Raw genomic sequence first — 13940 nt, 5'->3', positions numbered from 1 at the left:
GAGATGACTCCAAATGCAGCCACTTCTGACCTTCTACCATGTTCTATTTTAGTTCCACCGTTTTAACTTCTTGTGTCTTTAGGGGTACACAAATTTGAAGATCTTGGAGCCATGCTCTTGCTGGCATGAGGTGAAGAAGGTAATAATCCCACCATTCTTTCTTATGATCAGACTTAGTCTGGCAAATACACTTACAAAAAATAAAAAATAAAAAAACCTCTTCGAAATATCCTCTATCTCTTTCCATTCTGACCTAGTTTTATATCCCTTATCATGTTGAAGAGTCCAAGGGTCACGGAACCAGTTCCTGAAATATTCCCTTGTAATTTCTGCATATAGCAAACTCTCTCAAACTCATTTTGGGAATGAATAACTATCATACTGGCACTTCAGTTGAAACCAGTGCAGGGACAGTCCTGCCTTAAAATCCATTTTATGTGAATAGAAAATGATGATGCACTTTATTTCCAAACTGAGATATTGTCAGCATTTTTAATTTGAATTTTGATCCACCAATTTTAGTTAGAAAATTTCTACAAGCATCCAAATAAGAAAATCTTCCAGAATAATTTATCCAGGATTTATCACAGTAATTAAAAATATATATATTTGGAATATGAAACAATTTATTTTTATTTAACCATATGCGGCTTAAAAGTTTACAAGAACTACCAAGCTATGGGTGAGCATAGTATATATACTGAAATATGCATCTTGTGAGAGTCTTAGAGTACTTGGCCTCTCTCTTTCAATCTTCTGGCAAATCAAGGTGGCAAGAAAAGGCATAAGGAAACACAATTGTTATGCTTAATCAAATGATTTCCAAATATCTTTTCTAAAGAAAAGATCTGACTATTATCATTTAACTATAAAATAATAATCACTTAGGAGAAAGCTAGAGAAAACAGAAAAAGACATCGCCACTAATTTAGCTAATAATATGTTATTTTGGTATATTTATCTTCCATATCATCTTAAGATATTTCAGAGAGTTAACACCATCCCATGTATTTAAATATGTTTCATTTTATATCCTCATTAAAAAAATTAAACATTTAACTACACATCTTCCTTTACTTCTTTGCAGCTTTGTAAGCATCAGTTGGAAAAGTTGTGCACTACCTATCCACTATCAGTGGCCTCTGTTTATTTAGCTGTTTCTTAATTTGATCACATTTCACCTTTTAAAAATCTTATTTACTATTTATGTCTACCATCCCAACACAGATTTGTAAAAAATTGCAGAATATTATCTATATAAAATTACAAATCTTAAATCCATCAGAAAAACATCAACTAGAAATGGAACCATAAACATCTGATTTTGAGAAATTCCCAGAAGTATTAAAAGAGATCAATACAGAAGCAAAGGATAAGATCAGTATAGAAGCAAAGCTGCACAAAGGCCTAGGCATAAATACATGCAAGAGAAGACTGTACAAAGGTAGAAGATAGAGCAACCAAAGCCCAGAGGAGGTATGATCTATGGAAATCTCCAGCAGATAGGGAGGCTGTTCTGTTCCTTTTTTTTCTCTGCCCAAAGGCTGTGGATGTCGGAACCAGAGTCTGATCAGTTTCCCAGGTAATCACACATTCCAGAAAGAGAGAGAAACAGTACGTCCAGAATATAGATCATATGCAGAAACATATCTAGCTCCTTTCCTCCAGTACCTTGAGCAGGTGCTCGAGCAATGCATTTCATGTACAAAGATAATCAGACACATTTCTTCAAACAAAAATTAAAATCTGAGAAAGTAATATGGCTAAGAGAAAACTTGAAATTAAGTACAATCATATATGCTGAGAAGAATTTTATATAATTTTATACATAATAAAAGTACATAAAAATAATTGTATGTTATGAAATAGGACCAATTAGGATTAAGAGGAGAGCTTGGAAATTCAAAATCAATTTGTAATAAACTAAAACAAAGCAAACAAAACTTCAGTAAATAAAAAGGGAGATACACATAAAAAGTGAATAAAACAAGGGATTAACACTAAAGAAATAGGATATAGAAAGCATGAGATAAAAGTTAGGACACAGAAAATAGATCTAAAGGGTCCATCCAATTTCTTCTACAAGAAATGAGTTCTAGAGTGTGAGAAAAGAGAATGAATCGAACACAGGAAGAATGGAAAGCAAAAGGGAAGGGATGGAGGGAGGGAGAGAGGAAGGAAAAAACAGAGCATTCTTAAGAGCAGAATTGAAATCAATCTTCAGTCTGTTATAGGCTCACCAAGTGCCAAGAAGAATGAATGAAAATAAAATAAATAACAACAACAACAATAATAATAGCTAGCTACATCCTGGAGTAATTCTGAACTCCAAGGTAAAAAAAAATCCCAAACACTTTGAATCTGACCATACAAGAAAGATAATGAATTTGCATCATATTTCTCATTAGTAACACACGGATCCAGAAGAAGAAAAATTAGCAATATTTTTAAGTTCTAAAGGAATTACCTGTGTTCTGTTAAACAATTGCTCAAGCACAGTGAGAAAAAAAGAAGTTGAAAAGCTAATGACTCTGTAAACAAACTTAAAACCTTTAAATACTTTCTGGTTAAAAAAAAAAAAATGGGCCGGTAAAATAGTTATCACCATACACCTACTATAATGGATAAAATGACAACACCAAATGCTGGCGAGGCCGTCGAGCAACAAGAACTCTCATTCACTGCTGGTGGGAATATAAAATGGTAGTCATTTTGGAACAGTTTGGTGGTTTCTCACAAACTAAACACACTTCTGCCAAATGATCCAGCAATCGCACTTCTTTGTATTTACCCAAAGTGGTTGAAAACTTACATCCTGAGGAAGTCCTCTGCTTTTGATGTCTCATGTGATTAGACTGGGCCCAGTTGGGTAATCCAGGATAATCTTATTTTAAGGTCCATTACCTTAATTACATTGGAAAATCCCTTTGTCCATGTAATTTAACATATTCACAGGTTCAGGAGATTAAGACTTAGGCCTCTTTAGGGGGTATTATTCTGCTGACCACGGTCTACCTGGGCCTGTAGTTTCCACATCCAACCCACACACACAGAGTACATTCACTCCACCTAAAAATCGCATTTAAGTATCATCAATTCAAATTCCCCAAGTCTCAACATCTAAACCATTGAAATCATGTGTGGATGAGTCATTGTTAGGAGGTCATTATTCCATCTACTACATTTCTTCACTCATGAATCTTACAATTCAGATGGGAAAAAAGACACTGGACCAATAATTCTAAAAAACAAGTATGCTAACAGTTTATATGGAAGCATAAATTAGAAGAGTCTAATATATTATGGGAGCCATAGAAAACAAAGTAAGTTTACCTCCAGTATCTGAGACCTAAAAGAACAGTAGATATAGCTAAGTGAAGTGGCCAGGTAAAATAGTAATTGGTTGGGGGAAAATCTGTAGGGCATCCAATAAGAAGGCTGTTTTAGGGGCACCTGGGTGGCTCAGTCATTAAGCATCTGCCTTCGGCTCAGGTCATGATCCCAGGGTTCTGGGATCGAGCCCCACATCGGGCTCTCTGTTCAGCGGGGAGCCTGCTTCTCCCTCTCCCACTCCCCCTGCTTGTGTTCCCTCTCTCGCTGTGTTTCTCTCTGTCAAATAAATAAATAAAATCTTAAAAAAAAAAAAAAAGAAGAAGGCTGTTTTAGTAAACCAGGTAAGAGTGGGCATTAACTTGTGGTAGCATAAATAGGAATATAGAAGGGTAGATATTTAAGATTTGGAACTATATGTAGAAACTACATATAATTTATTGATTATAGGTTGGGGAGTGAGTCTAAGGACGAGTAAGAGTCAACATGACCTCCAAAATCTGGCATAAGCAGCAGATGACAGAAGTACAAATTTCTGTGCAAGGGTTCAAGAGATGATGAGATCCATTTGGGGAATTTTTGAAATTTGAGACCTCTGTAAGACATCCAAAGGAAGATATGAGATAGGCAGGTGGTTAAACAGGTCTGTGGCTTGCTTGCAAGAGGGGTTTTTGCTGGAGACTGGATTGGGGATCGTACTAGAACTGACCATTAAAAACACAAGAAGATGCATAAAACAAACACAAAATGAAATAGCAATGATTTCAATGACCCTGAAAGAGTCTTCAAAAGGAAAGCAGAGGACAAGCATTCAAGGAACACCAGTATATAAAGACATTAAACAATGGGCACCTGGGTGGCTCATTCAGTTGAGTGACTGACTCTTGGTTTCAGCTCAGGTCGTGATCTTAGTGTCATGAACTCAGGGTCGTCATGTAGGGCTCCATGCTCAGGACAGGGTCTGCTTAAGACTCTCTCTCTCTCTCCCTCTGTCCCTCCCCCGCCCCCCATCCCCGAGCTCACTCACTCTCTCTCAAATAATAAAAAATCTTTAACAAATAAAAAAGACACTAAAGGAGGAGATAAAATGTGGTAGGATGAGAAACAGCGCTTGAAATTAACACAGAATTTGAGTTGGCATAAACGAGAAAATACATGCTAAGTAGGGGGCCAACATGTGGAATTTGTTATTATTGAACTGACAGTGGACATGAGGACGTGTTAGGAGTTGAAACAAGCATGAATATTAAATAAGGAATGGTTCCAAATTCCAGAGTTTGTTTTTGACTTGGTAAATAATTAGGCAAAATATAGATCCTTACATACAAAATACAGTGAAAATTAATGTTTACTATTTAGATTAATTTGACAAGTAATAATAAATGTCTGGGTTTATGTAAGAGATGTACAGTGTCAACAGGACAGTTCATGTTTTTCTTTTCATACTTTTCCAACAAAAATAATATTGTTAATTTGTCACGTTGATGTACATCATTATATATAAAAGACAGTCTCAATCTCTTAAACCTAAAATTGTAGTGAATGTTCAATTATTAAATTTTCTGAGGATTAATTCTCCTCATAAATAAATCAAGTATTGAACATAGAGGTAATCTGAAAGATTTTATATAGGGTAATTAGTAAAGTTTCCTATAAAGAAAATGAATTTATGGTAGCTCCCTCTGTGGAAGTCTGAGTTTCTAGCTATTGCATTTTTGCCCTGAGAACAGGACAATAGATCTTCAAACAACAGCAATAATGATGAGTTCTGCTAACTGGTTTCTGCCAAGCCTTGCTTTATTTCAAAATTCTTCCTGATTACATAAAGTTCTTCACAGGATGAGCCATCTGGCAATTTCTCTGAATTTCTCACTGGGTTGATGGCAGAAAATAAGAACAGAGCCAATTCTCAGAGAACACAAAGGAAGCATGTCTAGATTGCCATGGCAGATTTTTACATCAATGCCAAGAATCTCTGCATAGATGCCAGGTAGGATATTACCACTGAAATCTGATTTAACTATCAAGGGACATCCAACACCGAGCTTACTAATTATGCTTTTACTAATTGAAATTTACAAATCGCCATCATCTGCATAATTAAAAAACATCTCAACCATGTATTGATTTGCAAAAACAAAATATTGATATTGATATATGTATTATTAAATTTGTGGTATACTTATTTTAGGAAATAAAAACATAGGATGATTAATTTTATCAATCTAATGTAGGGTTTTTAAAAAATATTTATTTATTTGAGAGGGGAGGTGTGGAGCAGGGGGAGAGGGAGAGAGAGAATCTCAAGCAGACTCCATGTTGAGCGTGGAGCCCAACGTGGGGCTCCATCCCACGTCCCTGAGATCATCACCTGAGCCGAAATCAAGAGTTGGTCACTTAACTGACTGAGCCACCCAGGCACCCCTCTAATGTAGGTTTAAACAAGCATAACACAATGGCAATATAAGAATAGGCATAAAATGATAATTTGTTGCAAATAAGAAAGCTCCTTCATTTTTAGATGTATTTCTACAAAAAAATGACAATGAAAATATGAACTTTTTAAAATTTCGAACGGAATATAATTTATACTTCATCCCAACCCCATAAACCTCCTAATAATAGATAAATAGCAATAATCCATTTTTACCTCCAATTAAAGTGTTAAGTTGTAGTAGCTATGTTTTATTTTGTTTTGTTGTTTGTGCATGTATCTGTTAAAGCCTACCGTGGATCAGGTGTTAGGAAACTGCTAGAAATACAAAGAATAAGGAAACAGATTCCAACTCTAGGAATTGTCAGAAACCAACATGGAAGATGGAGAGATAAATAACGTATATCAAATATTAGACTTTTTCCATCTGTGGAGGAAAATACGTTTATAGTATAATTTTCTTCAATCTTAACTAGACATGTCTTTTAACAGGCAATGTTCATTAGATTTGACAAAATCCTTAGTTTCTTAGCTGTGGAGTTTCTTGAATGTACATATTCTGCCACACATGCATTCAACCACACCCAGAGTTCTTTGAGATGAACTGTTGTAACATAGAGCTGCTGCTCATTTAATGACTCTCCAATAAATATTCATAAATGAAAGCAGCTTTTTTTTAAGATAAATTACCTGCTTCACTTATTAATTTCATGCAATTGTATGTTACCATTTCATGACAGCATGGGGAGAGCTAGGAGTATTACTAGCTGTGAACTTCAGAATCCAGCTTGATCATTACTGTCAAGGGTACTTTCTACTTCTCCTCCCTGCCACCTCCAGGGGGTAACGAGGGGGTGCCTTTGTGATCCCAGATGGTTGCAGCAGTTCTAGGAATTATATTAACATATGAAAAATTCAAAGTAAATGAACTATTTGTCATATTGTTTCATTTTAGGAATAAGTAAACTTTTCCAGAAGCCCCTCCTTCAATGTCCTTTCATGTCTTATTGGTCAGGATTTTGTCCTATTCTGCAACCCTAAGCCACTCACTCATGGGGCTTTGGTTTACCTCAGTGACCTGAATTCTCAATTTGGGATGATATGGATGTTTGAGATTCAATCACTCTGACTCATTCAGAGTTAAATTTTAATCATTTTGATTCATTCAGAGATTTGAAGGCTAAGAATTTTCATGATAAGAAATTCATTCTAACAGAGAGCTGGTGTGCATAAACTTGGCAGAACGTTCATGTTTAAACATCGGGGGATATGGCTTACATTTGGATACAACATAGTGCATATTATTTGTTGAATCCACTAGCACAGTTTCCCCCAAAGGATGCCTCTGGAAGAAAAAAGGGAGGGAGGGGTCCAAACACCAGTGTCTTTAAGATGGGGCTTTAGGTACTGAGAACATTGAGGGACCATGGATTAAAGTCTCATAAAGTTTTGATGGGCAGTAATTTCCAATGCAGACATTTTGAAACCTATTGGATAACGAAAGAGAAATTTTGCGGCAGCAACAGGAGAGATCCATGTGATCATTGTTGATAGGAAAAGAAAAACCCCACATTGCTTATGGTAGTATATGTGTACAACACTTAGAAGATTGATTGCACAGTTTGAAAATTCAGGAAATTTGGTAGATACAAGCAAAGCCAGAAAAAATATTGATTATTTTATTAATAAAGTATTTTATCTCTCATTTTCAGCCTGGAAAAAATATGAGCTATAAAGGACAATTAATGAAGCACTTTTTTAGGGATTGGCAATGAACTTGGTTTTGGAAATATGGGCATTATTGTGTCATTTAGACATTTAATTGCTTAATCACTTAATATAATAAAGGCTTAAAAATGACTGTAATTCATGACATTTCCTAACATTTATTTTAAAAGTGTGTATTCTAGGTAACATGGTTGCTAAATTTTTTTTTTCAGTACATGAAAGAAATTCTCCTAAACTCAGACACACATAAAAACTTAATGTTTACCATATGGTGTATCAAAGATAATATTTCTTTCTAGTTGTTTGACAAACAGGATTCTATTTCACTTCTTTTCAAGATGGAATTTCTTCCTTGATGTTAGGCATAACTCAGTTGATTGTATTTCATATGACTGAAATAATTGTTAATAACTTTATATAACTGTTTTTTTTCATGAACAGCCCAAACCTATTAAAATATGCATCTATATTTTTAAAGTGCACATGTGCAATACTGAATTCAGAATCACAATTTCTTACTAGAACAAGAATTTAATTTCATCTAAGTCTTAATGCTGGCCTCACTAAATCTTTGGTTGATTGGAGTAAATTTGTTTATGGAACAACTGTCTTTATCTGACTTGCTGAAACCAGTGTATATTAACTTGGGAATTAATTCATGCTGTCTCACTGTCTTTTTCTTTTTTTCTTCTTCCTCAACTGCAGCCTCTGAGGGGCTAAATCCCATTGGCCATCATTGAAGAATTAAACATGAAAAAACGCAGGGAGACTGTTTCTTATTAATAATACCCTGGTTGTTTTCCCTCATTCCCCTCTTGTCCCTCTTAAATTTAATTATTCCAACTGTTGCCCAGATAACCTTATAAGACAGGTACACCCTTTCCCCATACTCTCTCCAAAGTTCCTACCAAAACCTCATATTCTCCCTGTTGTCTATCTTGTTTCTCTCACCTGCTCACAGAACTGAAGACTCCAGCCTTTGGGTGATTCTTTAAAGGTCCCAAGCACATTTTCACCTCGAGATTTTTGAATCTGCTATTGGTCCGCTATCACTCCACTGTCATATGACCCTTCACTCATTTTATTCATGTTTCTGTCCAGCTGCCTTCTCCTCAGAAATAACTCTTTGATTCTTTATAATAGCCATGCCTACCATTATGGTCCTCCTTATTCTTTATCATCATTGTCCTAGCATTTAATTAATATTACATTGTGAAATTATTAACTTATTTACTTTTCTCTTTCCTACTAGATATGTTCTATGAGGTTGGAATTTTTATGTATCTAGTACACTGCTGTATCTCTAGCAACCAAAACAATACCCAACATACAAAATACATCTGGGAATATATGATGAACTCAAAGGAACATCTGTTCTGGGAGCTAAAAATGGCTAGTGGGGTCAATAGGTATTGTGTTGCTACCATAACAAAATACCACCAACTGGGGGGCTTAAACAACAGAAATTTATTTTCTTGGCGCACCTGGGTGGCTTGGATGGTTAAGCATCTGACTCTTGATTGTGGCTCAGGTCATGATCTGAGGGTCGTGAGATGGAGCTCTGCATCAGGCTCTAAATTGAATAGGGAGCCTGCCTGAGATTGTCTCTCCCCCCCCCCCCCCCCCCCCCACTGCTCATGTGCACATGCTCTCTCTCTCTCAAAAAATAAAATAAGTAAAATAAATAAAATAAAATAAAATAAAATTTATTTCCTCACAATTCTGGAGGCCAGAAGTTCAAAATCCAGTTGCTGGAAAATTCATTTTCCAGTGAAGACTCTCTTCCTGACTTGCAGACAGTTGTCTTCCTGCTATTTTCTCACATGGTCTTTGTGTGTGCTGAGAAAAAGATCTTAAGAGCCTCTGCCTTTTCTTATAAAGGTACCAGTCTTAAGGGAGTAGGACCCCATCCTTATGATCTCATTTAACTTTACCTTCTTAAAGGCACTATCTCCAAATATAGTCACATTGTGGGGTTAGGACTTCAACATATGAATTCTGGGGGAAATGCAATTCAGTCCATAAAAAGTAGTAAAAAAGATTGGAAAGAAGGATTCTTATTTCATACTAGAAAGTTTGAATTTTCCTTAGGTGTTTCCCTATGATTCATATCACTATGTTTACTAGATCAATTATTAATCTACTTGATTTCTTTGACACCAAGTCTTTTTTCCCTATTTTCCTTTTTTAATTTTTTTCTTTTATTACAAGGCTCACATAACTTTTGTAGTGTTAAGTTTAAGACATGAAATATTCTGTTATCCTTAAGGAAGTTCATGTGAATTATAAATCTTAAGTATTTGAAATGTGTGGCTTAATTCCTTTGGAAAAGTTGTGCTCTTCTTGCTACTTACCATCTTTATGGTTAAATATGACAGATAAGTGTTTGATCTGGGTGGAAGCCATTTCAAATTAATAACTAAAATAAAAGATAAAAGAGTACCACCTTTCAGTTATAAGATAAATGAGTTCTGAAGATCTAACGTGTACCATAGACACTATTGTTGGGAATGCTGTATTTTATAATTGAAATTTGCTAAGAGAGTCGAACTCAAATGTTCTTAACAAAGAAAAAAGTAAATATGTGAAGTGATAGATGTGTTAATTAACTTGATAGGGGGATCTTTCCACAGTATAAGCATGTATCAAATCATCATGTGGTATAGTTTAAATAACTTACAATTGTATTTGTCAGTTACACCTCAACAAAGCTGGAGACAGATTTTAAAAGCATAATAAGAAACTAAAATAGGAGAATAAAATTTAGCATAATTGTAACTGCGTCATGTGTATACACTGAAGAGAAATATTAAGTAGCTCCAGGATGACTTATAAGTTGTGCAATACTGGGTTGTTCTCAACTCTGTCACATTTAATGCTCCTTAGACTAAAAGAAAATGTTTACAGAATAAAACTTACATATATATATATATATATATATATATATATATAATTTTAGGGAAATCAACATTATGTCCAATTATGGCATAAAAGAAAAAGAAAAAAACTTATAAAAAGGATTGTGTTTTCAATATGTAAATGCTAGACAAGACTACACAAGGAATGATAATGAAGATCACAGAGGCTTGCACTTATACAACATATTACTGTAAATGCAACAGCTATAAATACGCTATTACACAGACACATTTATTCCAGAATCAACAACATTCGTGGCATCAAATCATTTTTCCAAGTGGCAAATACTTCTCAATAAAGTTCTAATGAAATGAATTATACTTTTCTCTCAATTTGCATGGTGTTTGCATTCTTGGAAAGCTCAGAGTACATTAAGCTATACACAAATATTTTCTGTTTATGTGTAAAATGGAGTTATTTCCAAGCTTGGATAATTATAAAGATGTGTTTCACCTATATGACATTCTAAAATCAAGAAAGACACAGGATGGAATTTAATTGCATAGAACCAGTATTTACCATGTATGGTAAGTTATAAACTTTATGCTGTGTTTCCTTGGGACTGGCTGGGGTTGACCTCATCAGAGGATGTTTCCCATGATAGACCAGATCCAGAGTGGCATAAAAAACCTGAAGCTGCATATGAGTGGCAGCACAAAGTTGAGACATCATATTTTTGAGCAGTGGCTGCCCAGTTTGATAATGTCTGGCAAATTGGTTAACCACTTGATAGTCATTTGAAAAATACTTCATCAGCATAGAAGGAACCTTAGCAAAATCAGTGGGGCATTCTGGTCCCATTGACATGTTGGTAATGAGTATATCCTAGCACAGAATGAATGGTATGTACCATTTCAGAAGGAACATTTTCCATCATTCCAGGAGTTAATAAAGTTGGTGAACTCCCTGAGGAATGGGGAAGATACAGTATAAGAACTACAATGGAGTTAACAGTCTCTTTCTTTCAGTCTACTTCCACGGACTGTAAAATGACAATCTTGGTGTGGTTTGTCCGTTTGCAGTAAATGCACCCCGGCAATCCTTCGGATTCGTGAACCACAGCCAATATTCTAACATCTTCACACCATACCTCATTTTCCAGGCAGCTCTGCAGACAACGAAATCCCCAGCAATTAGTTAAAAAAGTATTCAGACCTTCTTCCATCCATGCTTTCAGGGAGAAACACATCAATATAAACAGGGCTCAATATTCTACCTCTTTGCATGAATCATACCACCGAATGGAGGGGGATCCTAAGGCATTCATTCAGAATTTTGAAGATTACGTTTCACTTTTATTCCTCATATCTCCTAAAAATCTCTAATAGTTCTGCCAGATAATTTGTCAAATAGTTTCTCAAGGAATTACATGACAGTCTGAATTTTTAGCTAGTGTTCTTTGGGGAGCCCTGTGAGAGAATGGAAAATATCCCACTAACTTTGTTACAAGTTTTCTGCTGCTGAGCAGCTTTTCTGAACATTTCAATTGGCTAGCATTGGGATAAAGAAAAATTGTGCAAGCAGCTTCTTGCACAAAGCATCTGGTGTTTCTGCATGTAGACTATCAATTATTACAGGATCTCCATCAAATATAAAGTTAGGCAAAAGTGTTCTGATAAGAAATGCTTATCAACCTTGGAAAAATTATTCCCCATAAAAATGCTCTACTCAAATCCAAGATTTTAACAGTAAGATCCACTGCTCTTTAATGCTTTTCTTTGTCTAGATGGATTCCTCTGATTTTAAAGTCAAACATAATCAGTTCAACCACTCAGTTGGTTTCTGGATTAAAGGAATCCACAAGTCTTTTAATCAGCTGGTAATTTTCACAAACTTTGATATAATTCTACATTTGTGTTTAACTTTTCTCCCCTGGTGCCAATACATGAGCAAGGTTCATCTGCTTTGGGTAAGCAACTTTCACAAAATCAGCCACTCTGCACAAGGAATCCCAGGGTGCATCCCAGGAGCAGGGGGTGGGGCCCAGGCAACGTAGAGAATGCATGCTCTAGCAGAATCCTTTCTCGAGGCTTTTTCCTGTGCAATTTGAAATCTTTCTGAGGCAGTGAACTCAGAATCTCCAAAAGGACCCCCCAGCGCTTGGTGAACACGTCCAGGCAGTTGTCCTGGGGCTTGATATTGAAGACGGTACCCAACAGGGACTAGCTAGTGCTGACCCCTCTTTGTCTGGGATCCTGGCTCTGAGGCAGCTTCGTGTCTGGAGCTGACTTTCCTAGCTGTAAGGTCCCACCCCCCGCAACCATCCCCTCTCCCCACTCTCCAGCCTTAGCACTGCCGCTCCAGCCTTGATTTCCTTGACTTTTGCTTTTTATTTTCTTTTTCCTGCTAGCTTTGGTTTAAACTGGCTATTGTTTTGCTAACTTCTTAAAGTACAGGTTAAGATCATTAGGTGAGATCTTACTTCCATTCTAACATAAACATCACTTTAAATTTCCATCTAAGCACTTCTGTAGTTACATTCTACTACACTCAGTTTTCATTTCTCATTAACTTCAGATTTTTTTATTTTATTTTTTTTAGTTTCTCCAAGCTTTTCTTCTCTAACCCATTGGTTATTTTAAGGCATGCTGTTTAACTTCCAAATATGTTGGTATTTTCCAAATATCTGTTATTGATCCTGTTGTGGCCAGAAAACAAACTTCGTTTGATTTTAAAATTGTTGAGATTTTTGTTCTGATCCAGAATATGGTCTATTAGTGAATTTTCTATGTGTAATTTAAAAGAATGTATTTTCTGGTTCTTTGAAAATATCAAAAAAATTGTCAAGCTTCTAGCACTACTGACAAAGAAATGAGTAAAGACATAAACTACCAATATCAGGAAAGAAAGAAACAAAGAAACAAAATTACAGAAAAATATCCCTAGTGATACAGATGCAAAATCCTTAACAAATTATTATCAAATTAAGTGTGGAAATACATAAAAAGAATTATAAGCCTAAGTAGGATTCATTTCCGAGAAGCAATGCTTGACCAATATTTGATAATCAAACAATGCAATCCACCATATTAACAACCTGAATCAGAGAAAACATGATCATATCAATTGGTGGAATAAAAGCACTTGACAAAATTTAAGCCATTCATGATAAAAACTCCCAGATAAAAAGGAATTGGGGGGGGGCGGAGCAAGATGGCGGAGGACTAGGAGACCTGGATTTCGTCTCCTCTCAGGAATGCAGCTGGATAGGGATCAAACCATTCTGAACACCTACAAACTCAACAGGAGATCGAAGAAAGGAATAGCAACAACTCTCTCATCAGAAAAGCGACCACTTTCTCGAAGGTAGGACGTGCGGAGAAGTGAATCCGAGGCGATATTCGGGAGGATAGACGGCGGGGGAGGGGCCTCCGTCGGCCGCTTCTGGCAAGTGATAGAACCACGGAGCACAAAATCGGAACTTTTAAAAGTCTGCTCCGATGAGGGACGTCACTCTGGTGGCTAAGCGGGGGGTGGAACCCTCCGGGACAGTGTGGTCTCAGGACCCTCGGGGTCACAGAAAGACCGG

General features: G+C 36.1%; 1 pseudogene; it reads right to left on the bottom strand.

Moving 5' to 3' along the window:
- Positions 1–10882: 10882 nt before the first annotated feature.
- On the bottom strand, positions 10883–12675 carry LOC123847036 (mitochondrial intermediate peptidase-like; annotated as a pseudogene).
- Positions 12676–13940: the final 1265 nt, after the last annotated feature.

The sequence above is a fragment of the Mirounga angustirostris genome, unplaced genomic scaffold (assembly GCF_029215605.1).
Source record: "Mirounga angustirostris isolate CCGP_5_RB_7025 unplaced genomic scaffold, mMirAng1.0.hap1 SCAF_6, whole genome shotgun sequence".
In the NCBI taxonomy this organism is placed as follows: Eukaryota; Metazoa; Chordata; class Mammalia; order Carnivora; family Phocidae; genus Mirounga; species Mirounga angustirostris.
This window is presented reverse-complemented; position numbering and strand designations above follow the sequence as displayed.